Here is a 14,194-nt window from a genome sequence, read left to right as displayed (position 1 = left end):
TACTCCCCAGATACACACAGGTGTATTCAGGTGTAACTGCAGATTCAACTGAGGTTTTTCTTCTTCTTCTTTTTTTTAAATTGTGTATTTTCTCCCTTAATTTATACTCGTATAACATTGTCTTTAAACAACGAAGACACAATAATGAAAAAAGAGGATAATAAAGTTGTTATTGTTGACACTGGATATCTGCCTGGTTTCATATCTTTATGCTGCAGTTGGAGGATGATCGAGTTTAGTGTTATTGCTAATCCCAGTGGGGACGTGCATCTTTATAATGTGCAGAACGCTGTTTTGACAGCAGAAGGCCTGTGAAAATTTGTTGTAGAAGCTGTCCTAAGATGTTAAACCAACCTGAGTTTAATTCTGTTGCTTTATATTTTGTGGCACTCTGACATAAATATTATTTTATTTAAAGCAAATGAATTACATGGACTCACTGATGTTTTTTTTAACATTTGTTTAACCAGGAAGTCCCTTCAAATTAAAATCTTTTTCCCAAGGGAGACCTGGCCAAGAAAGGACACCATTAAGTAGTAACAAAAGGTTATAAAGTCGAGCACGACAACAATTAATAGACAGTGATTCATTTAACTTTTCTCCTTTTATTCCTTTTCAAATAGAGTTTGGTGTACAGTTAAATCCATCATTAAGAAATGGAAGGAATATGGCACATGTGTAAATCTGTCTGGAGCAGGTTGTCCTTAAAATCTGAGTGACTGTGCAGGATGGAGTCTAGTGAACGAGGCCACCAAGACGCCTATGACTCCTCTGAATGAGTCACTATTGCCTGTCCTTCACCAGTCAAAACTTCATGGGAGAATGGCAAAGAGAAAGTCATTGTTGAAAGAAAAAAAAATCTCATCAGCCCAAACAAACCGTCTTACAATTCAGACCCTCCTACATGCCAGCTGGTGAACTCAAGTCAAGATTTAATATAAGGTTTATTCAACAGCGGCTTTCTCTTTGTCCTGGGGAGACAAAATCGTGCAGCTGTTTTCAGTTCTGAAGGTTTTTCCGGGACCAGGTTGGAAAAAAAGAGAGAGCTGCTCTACTAAGTTCAAAGCACATCCTCGGTACTCTGTACAGGAGCCATTTAGATGAGCGAGAATTATAGCAGCATTTGGTAAGAGATGTAAAATGACACAAGTAAGACTGGAGTTTACCCAGGACTGTTCTGTTAATAGAAATACCAGTGCTGCTGTTTCCTCAGACTTAATGAAGGCCAGAAAGAACAGATTATAAAGTAGACATTGTTGTGAACTGGACACGAGTTAGAGAGCTGTAACATACAGAGTCGAGGCAGCATATAAATAATGTCTCCACTGTCTAGAACACTTAAGAAAATAGCCTGCAGGAGCGTTTAAAGACAAGCCCTGTATCACTGATTAAAACCCAGCCTGCCTACGATTTTGTCGTCTGCACTAAGATACACATCAGCTGAAGGCCTGATCATCCCAATATTATGTATAAAAACAGAAAGAAAAACCTGAGCTAAAACTAAGCCTTAAGGGACTCTGTTCTAGATTTCCATAAAGCCTGATTTGTGTCCATCTGAGTTTACACACTGGCTTCTATCTGTAAGCTAGTTCCTAAACCTCTCTACAACCTTGTCACCCACTGATGTTAATAAATCTGCTCAACAGCACCTCATGGTCAACACAATCAAACACCTCGGACTGATCAACAAACAGTACAACACACTGCTGCTTTCTGCCCAAAGCATTGATAGATGTCCTTTGTTACCAACATATCTGCTTTTATAGTGATATGATCTGACTGAGAGCCAAACTGAGTTTCATTTAAGATGTTATTGTCGACCAAGAACACTTTACTTGAGATTTTAAAATCTTGGCAAGGATGAAAAATTTGGATACAAGGCAATAGTTTAGGTTTTTTTGTTTTTTTTAAAAATCTGAATGATACCCACCTTGCTGTGAGAGTGGAACATATATTGCTTTCCAGATTTAAGGATGCAATTAGTCTCTAAGCTACAATTATAAATAATAAACTCAGCAAGCTTTAAGAGCTGGGAATCCAAGCTGTCAGGTCCAGATGACTTTTTTGGGTCATAGCCTTCAAAACTTTAGAGATCTCGACACTGGAACACCAGAAATAGGTCTAAAAACAAAGGGGTCCCTCTGTGGATCAGTACAGTACTGAACTGTCCTCGAATGACAATGAAAGTTCTGTATGTGTTAAAACAAGCCCAGCTGACATTAAATGCATGATTTATTAGCCCAATATCACCTAACAGGGCTGTAGATGAAACTTTAGAGATGTCAGGGCCCTGTGGGATGAGTTAACATTCTCTAACTGGATCTTTCACCAGCTAATCCTGTGTTTTTCATTGCAGTACAAATAACTTTTCTACCTGTAGGTCCACAAAAGACAGAAACAATAAACATTAGGGGAGGAAGCCACCTAAAAAAAATTTAAAAAGTGATATACATGAAACAAAAGTCCCCTAAAATAAATACATTTGATATTAGGGGGAAAATGTTCCCTGAAAAAACATAAATGTCATAGTCAGGAAATAAAGGGGGGGAAGCATCATTAAGATATAAAGTCCCCTGAAATAACAAAAAATCCATGTGAAAATGTAATTTTAAAAGCTAAACAACAATTCAAAAAGATCATTACATTTATTTATAGATTTTTTGCTTCATTTATTTATCTGATTAAAAAAACATCTGAAGTTTATTTCACTGAAATATTTAATGATTTAATATAAAATTAGACCTATTTCCGTACCTCAGCATGTGTTTTGGATGTTTTCTTTCCACTAGTTTGAATACAAGCATGTTATTAAAACAACAATATCCCATAATCTCTGTTTTTATCTATGTTGGGTAACGATCCGCTGATTTACACACATGTGGAGTCACTTTGTTTCTGAATGGAGCAGGTTTGGTGACAGCAGCTTCTCGCGCTGCTTGTTGCTTCAGTCCGCCTGTGCGCGCGAGCAGGGATGTTTCCATGTGTACGAGTCGCGAGCTGTTTGACCGTTTCCAGGGCGACCCGGAGCGCCCGTCAATCAAACCTCCAGCAGCGCTTCAGCTCCGAAGAGTCAAGGTCGACATCTAGTCCGGTCTGGGTGTTTGTCCCTCAAAGTGAGTAAGTTATGGCTGTTTGAGGCTGTGTGGTTTTAGTACAGTGGTTTAGGGAGAATGAATGTGATGTGTTTGGTGTTTTTATAAGATAACTACATGAAATGGAGGTTTCAGAGATGCTAATTAGCTTTTGTGGTTCAGATTAACTGTGAGTTTCCCATCATATGTATGGATATGTGTTTATGTTCATGTTAGTGGTTTTGAACTAATTTTATTTTCTGTACAACTTTAAAATACAAACTCTACCAATGCTAAAAGCTTCAGTATGTGAGCATTCTTTGGTGGACGTGGCTGAGAAAAATAGTCTTTAACACTGTTAGCTTCCAGTCATTGCTAGCTAAACATTGGAGAGAAAAGTTAAAGTGGACTCAACTTTCACAGCTCCTGGACTTAATGGTCATTTTGGGGAGTGGGAGAGACAGACACGAGAATTTATAGTCTCCTAGGTGAAAAGAAGTCAGTTTGGCTTGCTAACAAGCTAAATTGTCTTGGTTTCCTGGACAACTGAGCAACATAAACCCCCCACTCCTTATGACTGCCCGGTCAGCCTGAACCACTGGTTCATACTGGGGATGTAGTCTGTGTGTGGTGCTGCTAAATGTCTGCATATTTATCTTCAGCTACAGAACATGTCTGACAGCAGCCGTGATGGAGCAGAGAGAGACATCGACAGGTTTCTTTGTGCTGGTATGAAGTTTTATAAGCAGGACAGCTGTGTCATGTATTCCTCACTCTGTTGGAGGTTTACATCCACTCATGTTTAAACGTTTTGTCATAGATCTCCGTGACACCAGCAGTGTATTTGGAGTGAACACACCAGCTCGCAAACTGGACCACTGTGACCTCCTCCTCGATGCAATGGATGCTGAGCTTGATCTGCTGCAGGTCTGAGACTGTCATTGTGTTCATGTTTTTGTCTTGTTTCGTTTGTAATCGAAAATATATTTTTCTCAGCAAGTGTGATCACTTTGTGCAGGTCCTGCCACAGAAACATGGAGCAATTTCCAGAGAGCATGATTGCAGCAATGCAGGTAATTTATACACTCACCTTTTATTAAGTTTGGAGATTTCCAGCAGTAATCTGTATTTGGATGTTTTTTTGTTTTTTTAGCTGCTCTCAGGTGGAGTCAAGCTCTGAGCAAAGACACAGGCCTCGGGAGTACAAGTCAAACAAATGATACTCCAATGTCTTGTCTTGATTTGAGACACACTCCGACGACGGAGCAAACTTCAGGTAATATTGCAATATCAGTGCGATTAAAGATAAGGCATCAAACTAACAAAAACAAGAAAACAACATGCAGTGACAGAAATAGTAATTGCTACTTGTCAGGTCTTTTTAAACATTTAAATTTGCACAAGGCAAAATGAAAAGTAAGCAAAATAGTATGTAAACAGTATGTAAATGTGTACATGCGCCAGGAACCTGTTTGAGAGTTAGCCACTTGTCTTAATTATGTGATATTTGTTTTTACACTGAACAGAAATATGAATGCGGCATGCAAATGGTCGTCTTGTTATCGTTAGGAAAGAGTTTAATTTGGCCAAGTCTGCCCAAAAGGCTTTTGAGCTGTTCAACTGGTGACAAATTCTCAGCCACTGAGTTAATCCACAGCCTAGTCAGATGTGGTTTTAAAGGATAATGATCAGACAATGTGACCAGAACACAGACACTCATTTGCCCAGCGACTATAAGCGGCCACCTTAAAATGCAGGTTTATTCAAATGAAATGATGCCACAGAAGACGCGAGAAAGACAAGAACAGGCTGTTGGCCTGCTAGATGTCGACATCTCCACCTCCAACTCCACCATTTGTCGCACGCTTGGAACAACAAATACTTAATGAAACACTGGAGGCTGTGTCTATATTTATGTTGAGTGTATAAGTGTTGCTCCCTCAATGCAACAGAACTGAGCTTTTCCTTCAGACAAAATTATTGCCATCTCTCCTCTGCTTTACCCCAGAGAGTACCACAGACTGCTGGGAAGGTCCTGTCACTCACGAGGAAACTAAAAACAGGTTACACAGAGCAAGACATAAGGAGGAAACTGAGTCTCGGAGGGAGCAGGTCATCTGGAGGTTACAGAAACTGCTTGGAGACACCTGTGAGGAAGGAAGGATGGCAGAAGAAACACACCCCCCTTCAGACAGTATCTGCACAGAGGACTTTGTCAGACGCTTCAAAGAGGAGATGGTGGAAGTGGCGCTGCCAGATAGTAATACGCAAGAACTAAGCAAGGAAGAGCAGGATGAGAGGATGAAAATCTCTGTCAGTGACGCTTGCCAGAATGAACAAAGTGGACACAGTCTTCTTAATGTTGAGAGAAGAGCATCAGCAACACCCGGGGAAAGCAGTAAAGATGTAGTCACTGCTCACTGTTCCCTCTCAAACAAACAAGGTGAAAGAAAGCAACAGAAGAAATGTCTCCCTGACAGCTTTAGGGTAAACATATTGCATGCTGGTGAGAAAGCTGGAGCTGCAGAGAGATACAAATCACCACAGAGGCGTGGGGAGGATATCAGTGGTAGGTACACCCTGACATCGCTTCACATTTTGTGAGACAACAAAGAGCAGGCAGGCATCCAATTTTCCTTAGTGATGTGGATGAGGATTAAGAGAAAAAACACCCACCTGCTCTCCCAAATCTATCATCCAGATGTCTGTCCATCTGTGTGTCCAGCATTTTGATCCACAGAAGGTTGTTTACAGCTGCTTGATAGATTTTCTATAACTTGGTATGAATAGCACCAATATGAATAAGTTTTCCTCAGTGTTTTTAAAGACTTAATCATTTCTTTCAAAGGAACAATAGACAAGTCATAACACCTCAGTCCTTAACCCTAAATGGATATTATAGAACCTTAAGCTTCAAATCAAACCTCTCTTTCCTCTTCCTATTACAACCAGTCATATTGCTTTCAAATCTACTGAGCACATTTCTTACCCCCAAAGGATGAAACCTTTAAAGTCTGAATGTGAACTTTTATGCTGACTTTAGTCCAAAATGTCAGCTTAACTCGCACATAACCAAAGCCAGTGGTTCTCAAACAGGGGGTGAGATGTGGGTCTCCCAGGGGTGACATTGACTTACTGCAGGGGGAGCATGGACGACCATGGACAAGAGTGTTGAGTGGACTTAAATTTGCAGTAATATAATTAAAGTTCTAACATGTGAATTAAGTAATTACATAATTAAGTCTTCTGATCTCAGCAACTACTAACCTGCATCTAAGGTTGAACAATTAATCCCGATATTATCGAAATCACAGTAGCTCTGGACAAAGATAATATCCAGACTGCAGGAACTGCAGTTTTTTTTGAAAAAGGTCAAATGTGTCACAGCACACTATTTTATATGAAGCATTGTGGTGCTACAGAAGTTCCCCGGCCTATAAATCATATTCTGCAGATCTAAGGGAACATTCTTGGTGCAGACTGCAGCACGAGCCCAACATCTGTCAGATTTATTAGAACATGATGTTCTTTGTGTATTCAGCTCTACCTATATCTTTGTTGTTTTTCAACAAAATTTAGAAATGTAGAAAAGCTCTTTTGGCTTCTGAGTAAAGGTACTTTTTCATTTTCTCACCTCCCTTTCAGTCTGTCACAGGACAGAGGTGGCAGTTGACCATGAAAACGTACAACACAACAACAGCTATTCTCCTACAGCCAGGTGCTTGGCAGGTACCACACCGCAAGCTCGATCTAACTAATGTTTATGGGGCTCTATTAACTCCAAACAGTGATTGTAGTGTGTTTTGGTTTTTTTTGTTTTTTTTACAGGAGTGCCTGTGTGGAGCTTTGACACCGTGTCCATTGACAGTGACCTCGATACAGTCTCTACAGAGCAAGTCAGGCATCACATTGACAAGCGAACAGGTTAGAAACTACAGAACATATGCTGGAACATGAGCTTCATTTTAAAATTGAGAAAACATGTATAGATATAAAATATCGCCATTTGATGTACAAAACAGTTTATATAACAATCTGAAAAGAAAGATTAAGATCAATAAATACTAGAAACAAACTCTTTAAATACTGAAGAAAACAATATCAGTAGTAAATGTATTGAACATGGTTTTTATGTCCCCCGCAAGGATGGCGCGCTGCAGTTCAGTCTGTCACCGACATGAATGACCACTGCTCCAACCAGAGTGACTATGACACACCCACACAGGAAGGAAGTGAAGCTCAGTCTACATCAGGTAAAGCCACTACGTGTGGATTTCTTTCTGGGTCCACAGTAATAAACAAACCTGTAAATGTCACAGAATCCTCCTGTTTTTATTTACAAAGTCCAGAGATCCTCTCATGGACATGTACAAAACAGAAGCCTGTCTATCTGTAAAGCTCAACGTAACAGGAGAAAACCTTACAGGTAAACATTTGGATTTTATCCACTCTTTTAGTGATTTTTTTTATTTTTTTAAATTTTAAACTTATACATTGCACATTATTGTGTATCCTAGACTTGTGGGTTCATTGAGTGACAACGAAAAGGACACCGATGAAGAAATGAACCAACGGAGTGGGAGGTCCAGGCCGGAGAAGATGAAGTCAGATTGGGCCACGATGAAAGAGCGACTCTGTAACCTCCAACAAGTAAGAATGAGCCTCCCAGTGTATTTGAATATACTATTTTGTTTAGTTTGAGAAAAGCTTTTTTGTCAGTTGTATAAATTCCCCTGTGTTCACGTGTATGAGATGAGGAATGTGTCTTAGCCGCTTTGTGTGTGCTTTAGAAATGTGAGAAAGAAAAGGAGACGCTAAGGTTAAAGAGGACTCAGTTAAAAGACGTCGAGCTCTGCCTCTCTGAACTTCGACACAAACGGAAGGTAAAGTACAGCGTCTTCGGTTGTTTGTCAGAAATCCGTGTTTAGAGGTGTCACTAATGCTCACAGTTAATGGTTTGTGGCCCAGCATGCCTTGCAGGAATTAGAGCGACTGACTGCAGAGACAGCACAGATGGAGAGAGAGAAGAGGACTTTGGAGTCCGTTCTGAGAGACAGCAGGATAGAGAAGGAGTCTGTTAGGTATAAAATCAACTCCTACTACTTCACTCATACAGAGCCGTATGCATCAGTATGCCTAACAACTCACTGTATCAGCATAATCCTGTTCTGTGTAAAGAATGTGTCTCTTAAATAGTAAAACAACACTGTGTGCGTTTGTAGTTACCAGCTACAGAAGCTGCAGAGGCAGAAGGAGTCCTGTCTCCTTGAGGTTAGAGATGTAGAAAAAGATCTTGCAACACTGACTTCATGTAAACAGACTCCAAAGGATGGATCCTGCATGAACAGGGTAATTCAACCAGACTCGAGAAATATATAATTTAGTTCTTAGTCTTAGTGTCAGTTTTTTTCTCTCAACACCACTTTTTGTTTTGTTGCTCTGTTCCACAAACAGAACAATGTCATGATGTCAGTGCTGGAGAGGGAGGAGATGGAAAGACAGCTGGATAACGCCAAAACAGAATTGTTTGCTGAGCAGCGACGTGCAAGAGAGAAACTCGAGTCCATGCAAGAGGTAAAGGGTTAAAGCCTATTTATATATTATCATCCATCCATCCATTATCTACACACCGCTTAATCCTCACTAGGTTCGAGGGAGCGCTGAAGCCTATCCCAGCTGACTTAGGGCAAAGGCAGGGGACACCCTGGACAAGTCACCAGTCTATCACAGGGCTACTATAATCACTAAATGGAAATTCCAAACTATATGTGTACAATAATAGGTTATTCAAACAGTGATCACACTACGAGTATAAACAAAGTTGGAACTGCAACATTATTTTTGGTTCAATGTCAGTAATCTTTGTATATAAAGCAATTATCAATAAAACATTTCAACCATTCAATTTCTAGGATTGTTAATGGATTTGGTAACACATCCAGTTAAGTATTTAAAGATTTCTGCCTAATGAAGAAATCACTATGTTGTGCTTTTCTCTAAAGGTCATGACTAATTTTAGTCGTATGAGTTTTCATCAGTAATGCAAGCAAACATCATCATGTCATCAAGTGAGAAGGTGTTTGTTTTTGCGTGAATGTCGCGTTTAGTTTCTGTGTTTTAAATTGTCACTGGGTGTGTGTTTGTATGATCTCGGAGCAGAAGTTGGAGGAGACTTGTGAGAAGCTCAACGGAGCCACAGAAGCCGAGAGCTCACTGAGGAACAGATGTTTGTGTCTGGAGGAAAAGCACATGCAGAAAAACCAACAGATAGAGGTATTACCTTCTGTCATACTAAATTCTAATACAAAAAAAACAACATTGTATCACATTGTGTATCTGTGTATCACTACTATTGTCTCTCTTACTGTTAGGCGCTTGAGAGTCAAGTGAGCAAGCTGCAGGGTGAACTAGGAGCATGTAAGGACAGGGTGGGCACCCTGGAAAAAATGTTGGCCCAGAGAGAGCTGCAGCTGCTCAGTTTACAGGAACAATGTGGAGCCTTACAAGCACAAAGAGATGGACTGAAGGGGGAGCTACAGCACCTGAAAACCCAGCACTGCAAAGCCCTGAAGGAAGCCCAGGAGCAGGCCCACAGAATGAAGGTAAGTGCTGAGGCTTTGTGAGGTTTTTCTAACTCTACAATTTTGTCTAATTTAGCATTATTAGGTTTTACTTTATCTTTCAGGGGCAGCTTTGGCTCATGAGAAGCAAATCTACAACGGTGACTGAAAAGTTCAAACACTGATACCTGTCATTCATCTTCAGGTTCATAAGGAGGCTGAGGAGGAGAAAGCAAGTGTTTTGAAAGAAGAGATGCTGTCTCTCTCAGGACACATTGAGTCCATGCAAAGTTCCATTCAGGTTAGTGTGTTGACCTAAACAACACAGCAACTTAGTAGAAATTACACTGCATTGCCTCACCTGTGTTACTCTCTTGGTTACTACAATATACAGTGTGTAAAAATATCACTTTTCAGATGTGCTTCTTTCCAATTCTTGCAGCTTAAAGAAGAGGAAGTCATTCAGCTGAGGAAATCTCTGCAGCAGCAGAGGGAGGAGGCAGAGACACGAGAAAAGGAGTTGCATGTAGACACCTTGGAAAAGGTACTCTCGTAATCCGCTGCCAGATATATGCGAGCTATTTCAACACGATTCCATTACATGCATGGTATGCTCCATTTCAGGTACACAAAGCTGTAGAGGAAGAGAGGAGGAAGCATGAGGCTGAAAAAGTGGAGGCAGTGCAGGTTCACTGTGGGATACTGGAAGCGCAGCACAGCAGAAGCTTGGAAAGTCTGAGGAGTGAAATGCAGCAAGAGAAGAGTAAAGCACTGGTTCTTCAACATCAAGTAGTGGAACTAAAAACAGTAAGGTGACCCACAACCATGACATGTAAAAGTACCAACATAAACAAATCTGAAAACATTTCCATGCTGTTTTTGAATGATTTTTTTTTTTTGTCTCTAAGAGAGTGCAGGAGTTAGAGAATGAAAGCTGTGCACAGCAGAGAGAGCAAGAGTCTTTGTTAGCTGTGATTTGCAAATCTCTGAAAGAGGAGCACCAGGCTGAGCTCCAGCGATCACAGAGACATATGGCAAAGGTGCAGGAAAACCACAGAAAGCAGACATTTGCAGACACGTGAAGGGATGTGGAGTTATAGAAAGCTGACACGGTGTGGTTTGTGGTTACAGCAGAGTCAGAGGACAGTGCTGCGCCTTGAGCAGGATGTTCAGCTGGCAGTGAAAGAGACTGACAGGCTCCGAGTGATGCTGGAGGAACAGGAGAGCAGCCATAAGCGAATCACAGCTGAGATGGAACAGCGACTCAGACACTGGGCCCAGCAGCTGGGAGCAGAGTGCCTGCATCTACACCGCTTGGTGGAAAAAAGTGGAGCCAAACCAAGTGCTGGGAAACTATCTCCCAGGTATAATTTTCTGCTCTGACTTCCATACATATCTGGTTTAGAAAGAAGTGAATACTTTGTAAACACCATGAGGTGTTTGATGATTACCTTCTCATAGTGCTGTCTTTATATTCTGCAGTCTTACAGTCTCTGAGGCTGTAACAGACCTGAAAACACTACGAGAGCAGCTGAAGCACTTTATTAGCCATCTACACCAGGAGCTGAAATCACAGAAACAAACCAACGAGGAGCTGAGAAAAGACAAGGTATAATTTGAACTTTGCCTACAGCACGTTACATGCATTCAGTAATACATGTCTGGAAATCCATATTTTTTTCAGGAGCGAGAACTGAGCATCCAGAGGCACCAGCTGAGGATGGAGAGAGATCAAGCCTTGAACGCTATAAAGGAACGTCTCATTCAGGTACACACTTTGTGTAGCTCACGTCAGTACAAAAAGACTAAAGCACGTCAATTACATCATCACAGAAATGTGGTTCTCTGTGACATTGGTGCAGGAACACATTGAGGAGCTGAGCAGTCTGAAATGGGCTCATTTGACTGATGGAGGAGCTGAGGGAGGAGGAGGAGGAGGAGGAGTGGCAGCATCTCTCCGCAAGCAACTGAAGGCCAAAGACCTGGAGCTCAGGCAGGTTCAGAGGAACATGGCTGAATGGAAGGAGCAGACTGCAGCTCGCCTGGCGTGCAAGTTCGAGGAAGAATTGACAGTTGAACTTGAAAGGTAACATCCTCAACACGAAAACTGAATCCTCCAAGCTGAGTCAAAATGCAGCCACGTAATGTCTGTTCTATGTAGGAAGCAATTGTTTTTCTGCTATACTTGGATCTTATTGATCCAGACAACTGAAACCAAACATTATGCTCCTACAGGTGCAAAGCAAAGTTGTTAAGGGGCAGGTAACTCATTTCTGACTGTGAAAAATAGATGACATACTAACAGCTGTCTGTGCTTAATAGAGCATGATCTCACCTCAACTCACCGTCATAGGCTGTTTAGACCATAGATGTGACATGCAAACACCTCTTTGTGTTAATTATTCACCTAACAAGCTTTCTAATGCAGGTTTGGTTGTTTTCCAGAAAAGCATCAAAGACTGAAGAGGAGAGGCAGAGGAAGCCTGAGCAGTGTGAAGGAGAATTGATGTTTGTTGCAAAGGTATATGTTCTGCTGTTCATATGTGAGCAGCAACGTCAAGTACTTTTATGTAGATACTAAACATGTTGTTGTGTACATATTGTTCATTTTTTGGGGGAAATATCTCTTCTGGTGCTTTCTCCCATCAGCAAACTCAGAAATCAGTTTGTTCTGCCTCCGTCCATGCTGTGGACTCTGCTGCCTCCCACAGCCCCTCAGACGTGACTTCATTTAAGCTTCTACGTTACCTCCAGAGCAGAGTGAAGCAGCTCCGTGTAGAAAACCAGGCCTACACGTGGAGCCCACCTCCTCCATTTAGAATCCTGTCAGATTTGTCAGGATCCTATCTTACAACAGTGAGTACATTCTTTTTAGTAGCAGGTTAGTGTTGATAACTGACTTGTCTCTCTGTCAGTGTAACCATGAGCTGCATTTAAGGTCAAGTTTTCCTGTTAAGGTTTTATAATATGTGTAATCATCCAAGAAGTGTATGTATTGAAGAAAGCCACAAAAATGTCATTATATAACTTCATGTCATAATTAACCCTGAACAAGACTAAAATGCTTTAAAAGATCTTTTCACAGATGTTCACATTTCCTGTTGAAAAAATGAAAGCAGCACATTGTAAAGCAAAATGTAAGATACGTAGATAATCAGGAATTTGTTAGGAACATTTCCAGAGGATGCTGCTGTACTGCCCTGACATTCCCAAAGATTATGTAAGTAATAGATTAGAATGGCAATATTTAATTACATTTATAAATAACAACTGCCATCGTTACCAAGCATCACCAAAGGAGGAAAAAAAAGCATCAAAGTATCTGCTTCTGCTCTGTAAGACACTTTGATTGAAAAGTATTTGTGTTAAAAGAAATCACAAATTACTTCTAAAACTGTTAAAGACAAGACAAATCCTGCTGTAATGGAAGCAGCGTTGTAAACTTTTGAATATGTTTTCTGAGCTTGTTTTAACAGCGAGTCTCCTTCACAGATACCTCAGGGTCAAGACAGTACCAGTACTCTAGGCCAATCATCAATCAGGACAGTGAGTCAGTGCACCACCAGTGATGTAATGCTGTTAAAACCTCAAAAGGTTCCTAAAAGTCTGTGTTCTGTGGCCACGGAAATGAATCATTCACTGGTCCATGTGCTTGAGATAGCAGATTAACAAGCAGGTCACGGTGACACAGTGCAGTCTTTAAGTTCACATTCCTGTGTGTTAAGGCAGTCAGATTTTATGGTTGCACAGTGAACTGTGAGTGAATGATGACCTGACGTTTTTCTGGAAACTGAGGATCATGTGAGTTGTGTCAAATAGCCTCATAAAGCTGGCAGGTCATTGAGGGAATCCCTTCTGGGTCCATGAACATTCAGTGCTTCTCATCTGACCCTTTCAGAATCAGCTGATTTTTTTTTGTACAATAACTTACATTGTATAGTATATATAATGGAAGTATATTTTGAGTTACAAGCCCTCTACATACATAGGGGTGGGTCAAAATTCCATGCTTTTAGTTCGCCATATTTCATCTGGCATTTTTGAGCCCTCATATCTTCTTAAGTGCAGGAAATAGACGCATGAAATTTTCAGGGATAAAAACACTCCATTGACTCCATTAAAAACTGCAACCAAATCAGTTTTACACCCACTCCAGGTGCCACAGTCTAAAGCCAAAATCTCTTTTTGCATCAATATCATATTTTTTTTCAGCCCTGCAAATTTGAATCAGGACTCAACAGATTAAACAGACATGAACAAATGTTTATATGCACTTGTACAGATGATGCATATCAAGACAGCAGTAAGTTCCAATGATTTCTAGGACTCTCCATTTTCTGATGGAATCATTGAAACACAGGAATCTTTGTTTTTTTTTTCATGTGGCTACCTCATGTACAAGTTATGAGGGCTCAAAAACCACAACACAAAAATTTAAATCCTATGTACTTTGAGGGCCATTAACACAGAATATATTCATAATTTGAAAGTAAAATGTTGCGTGGCTTAATGAAGTATACTTACGTTATTGTATTTGGTTGATTTTATATGGAATGACCCTCC

Source organism: Stegastes partitus, unplaced genomic scaffold, assembly GCF_000690725.1.
Source record: "Stegastes partitus isolate 25-593 unplaced genomic scaffold, Stegastes_partitus-1.0.2 Scaffold2556, whole genome shotgun sequence".
NCBI classification, from domain to species: domain Eukaryota; kingdom Metazoa; phylum Chordata; class Actinopteri; family Pomacentridae; genus Stegastes; species Stegastes partitus.
The sequence above is the reverse complement of the archived record's forward strand: the minus strand, read 5'-3'. Positions refer to the sequence as shown.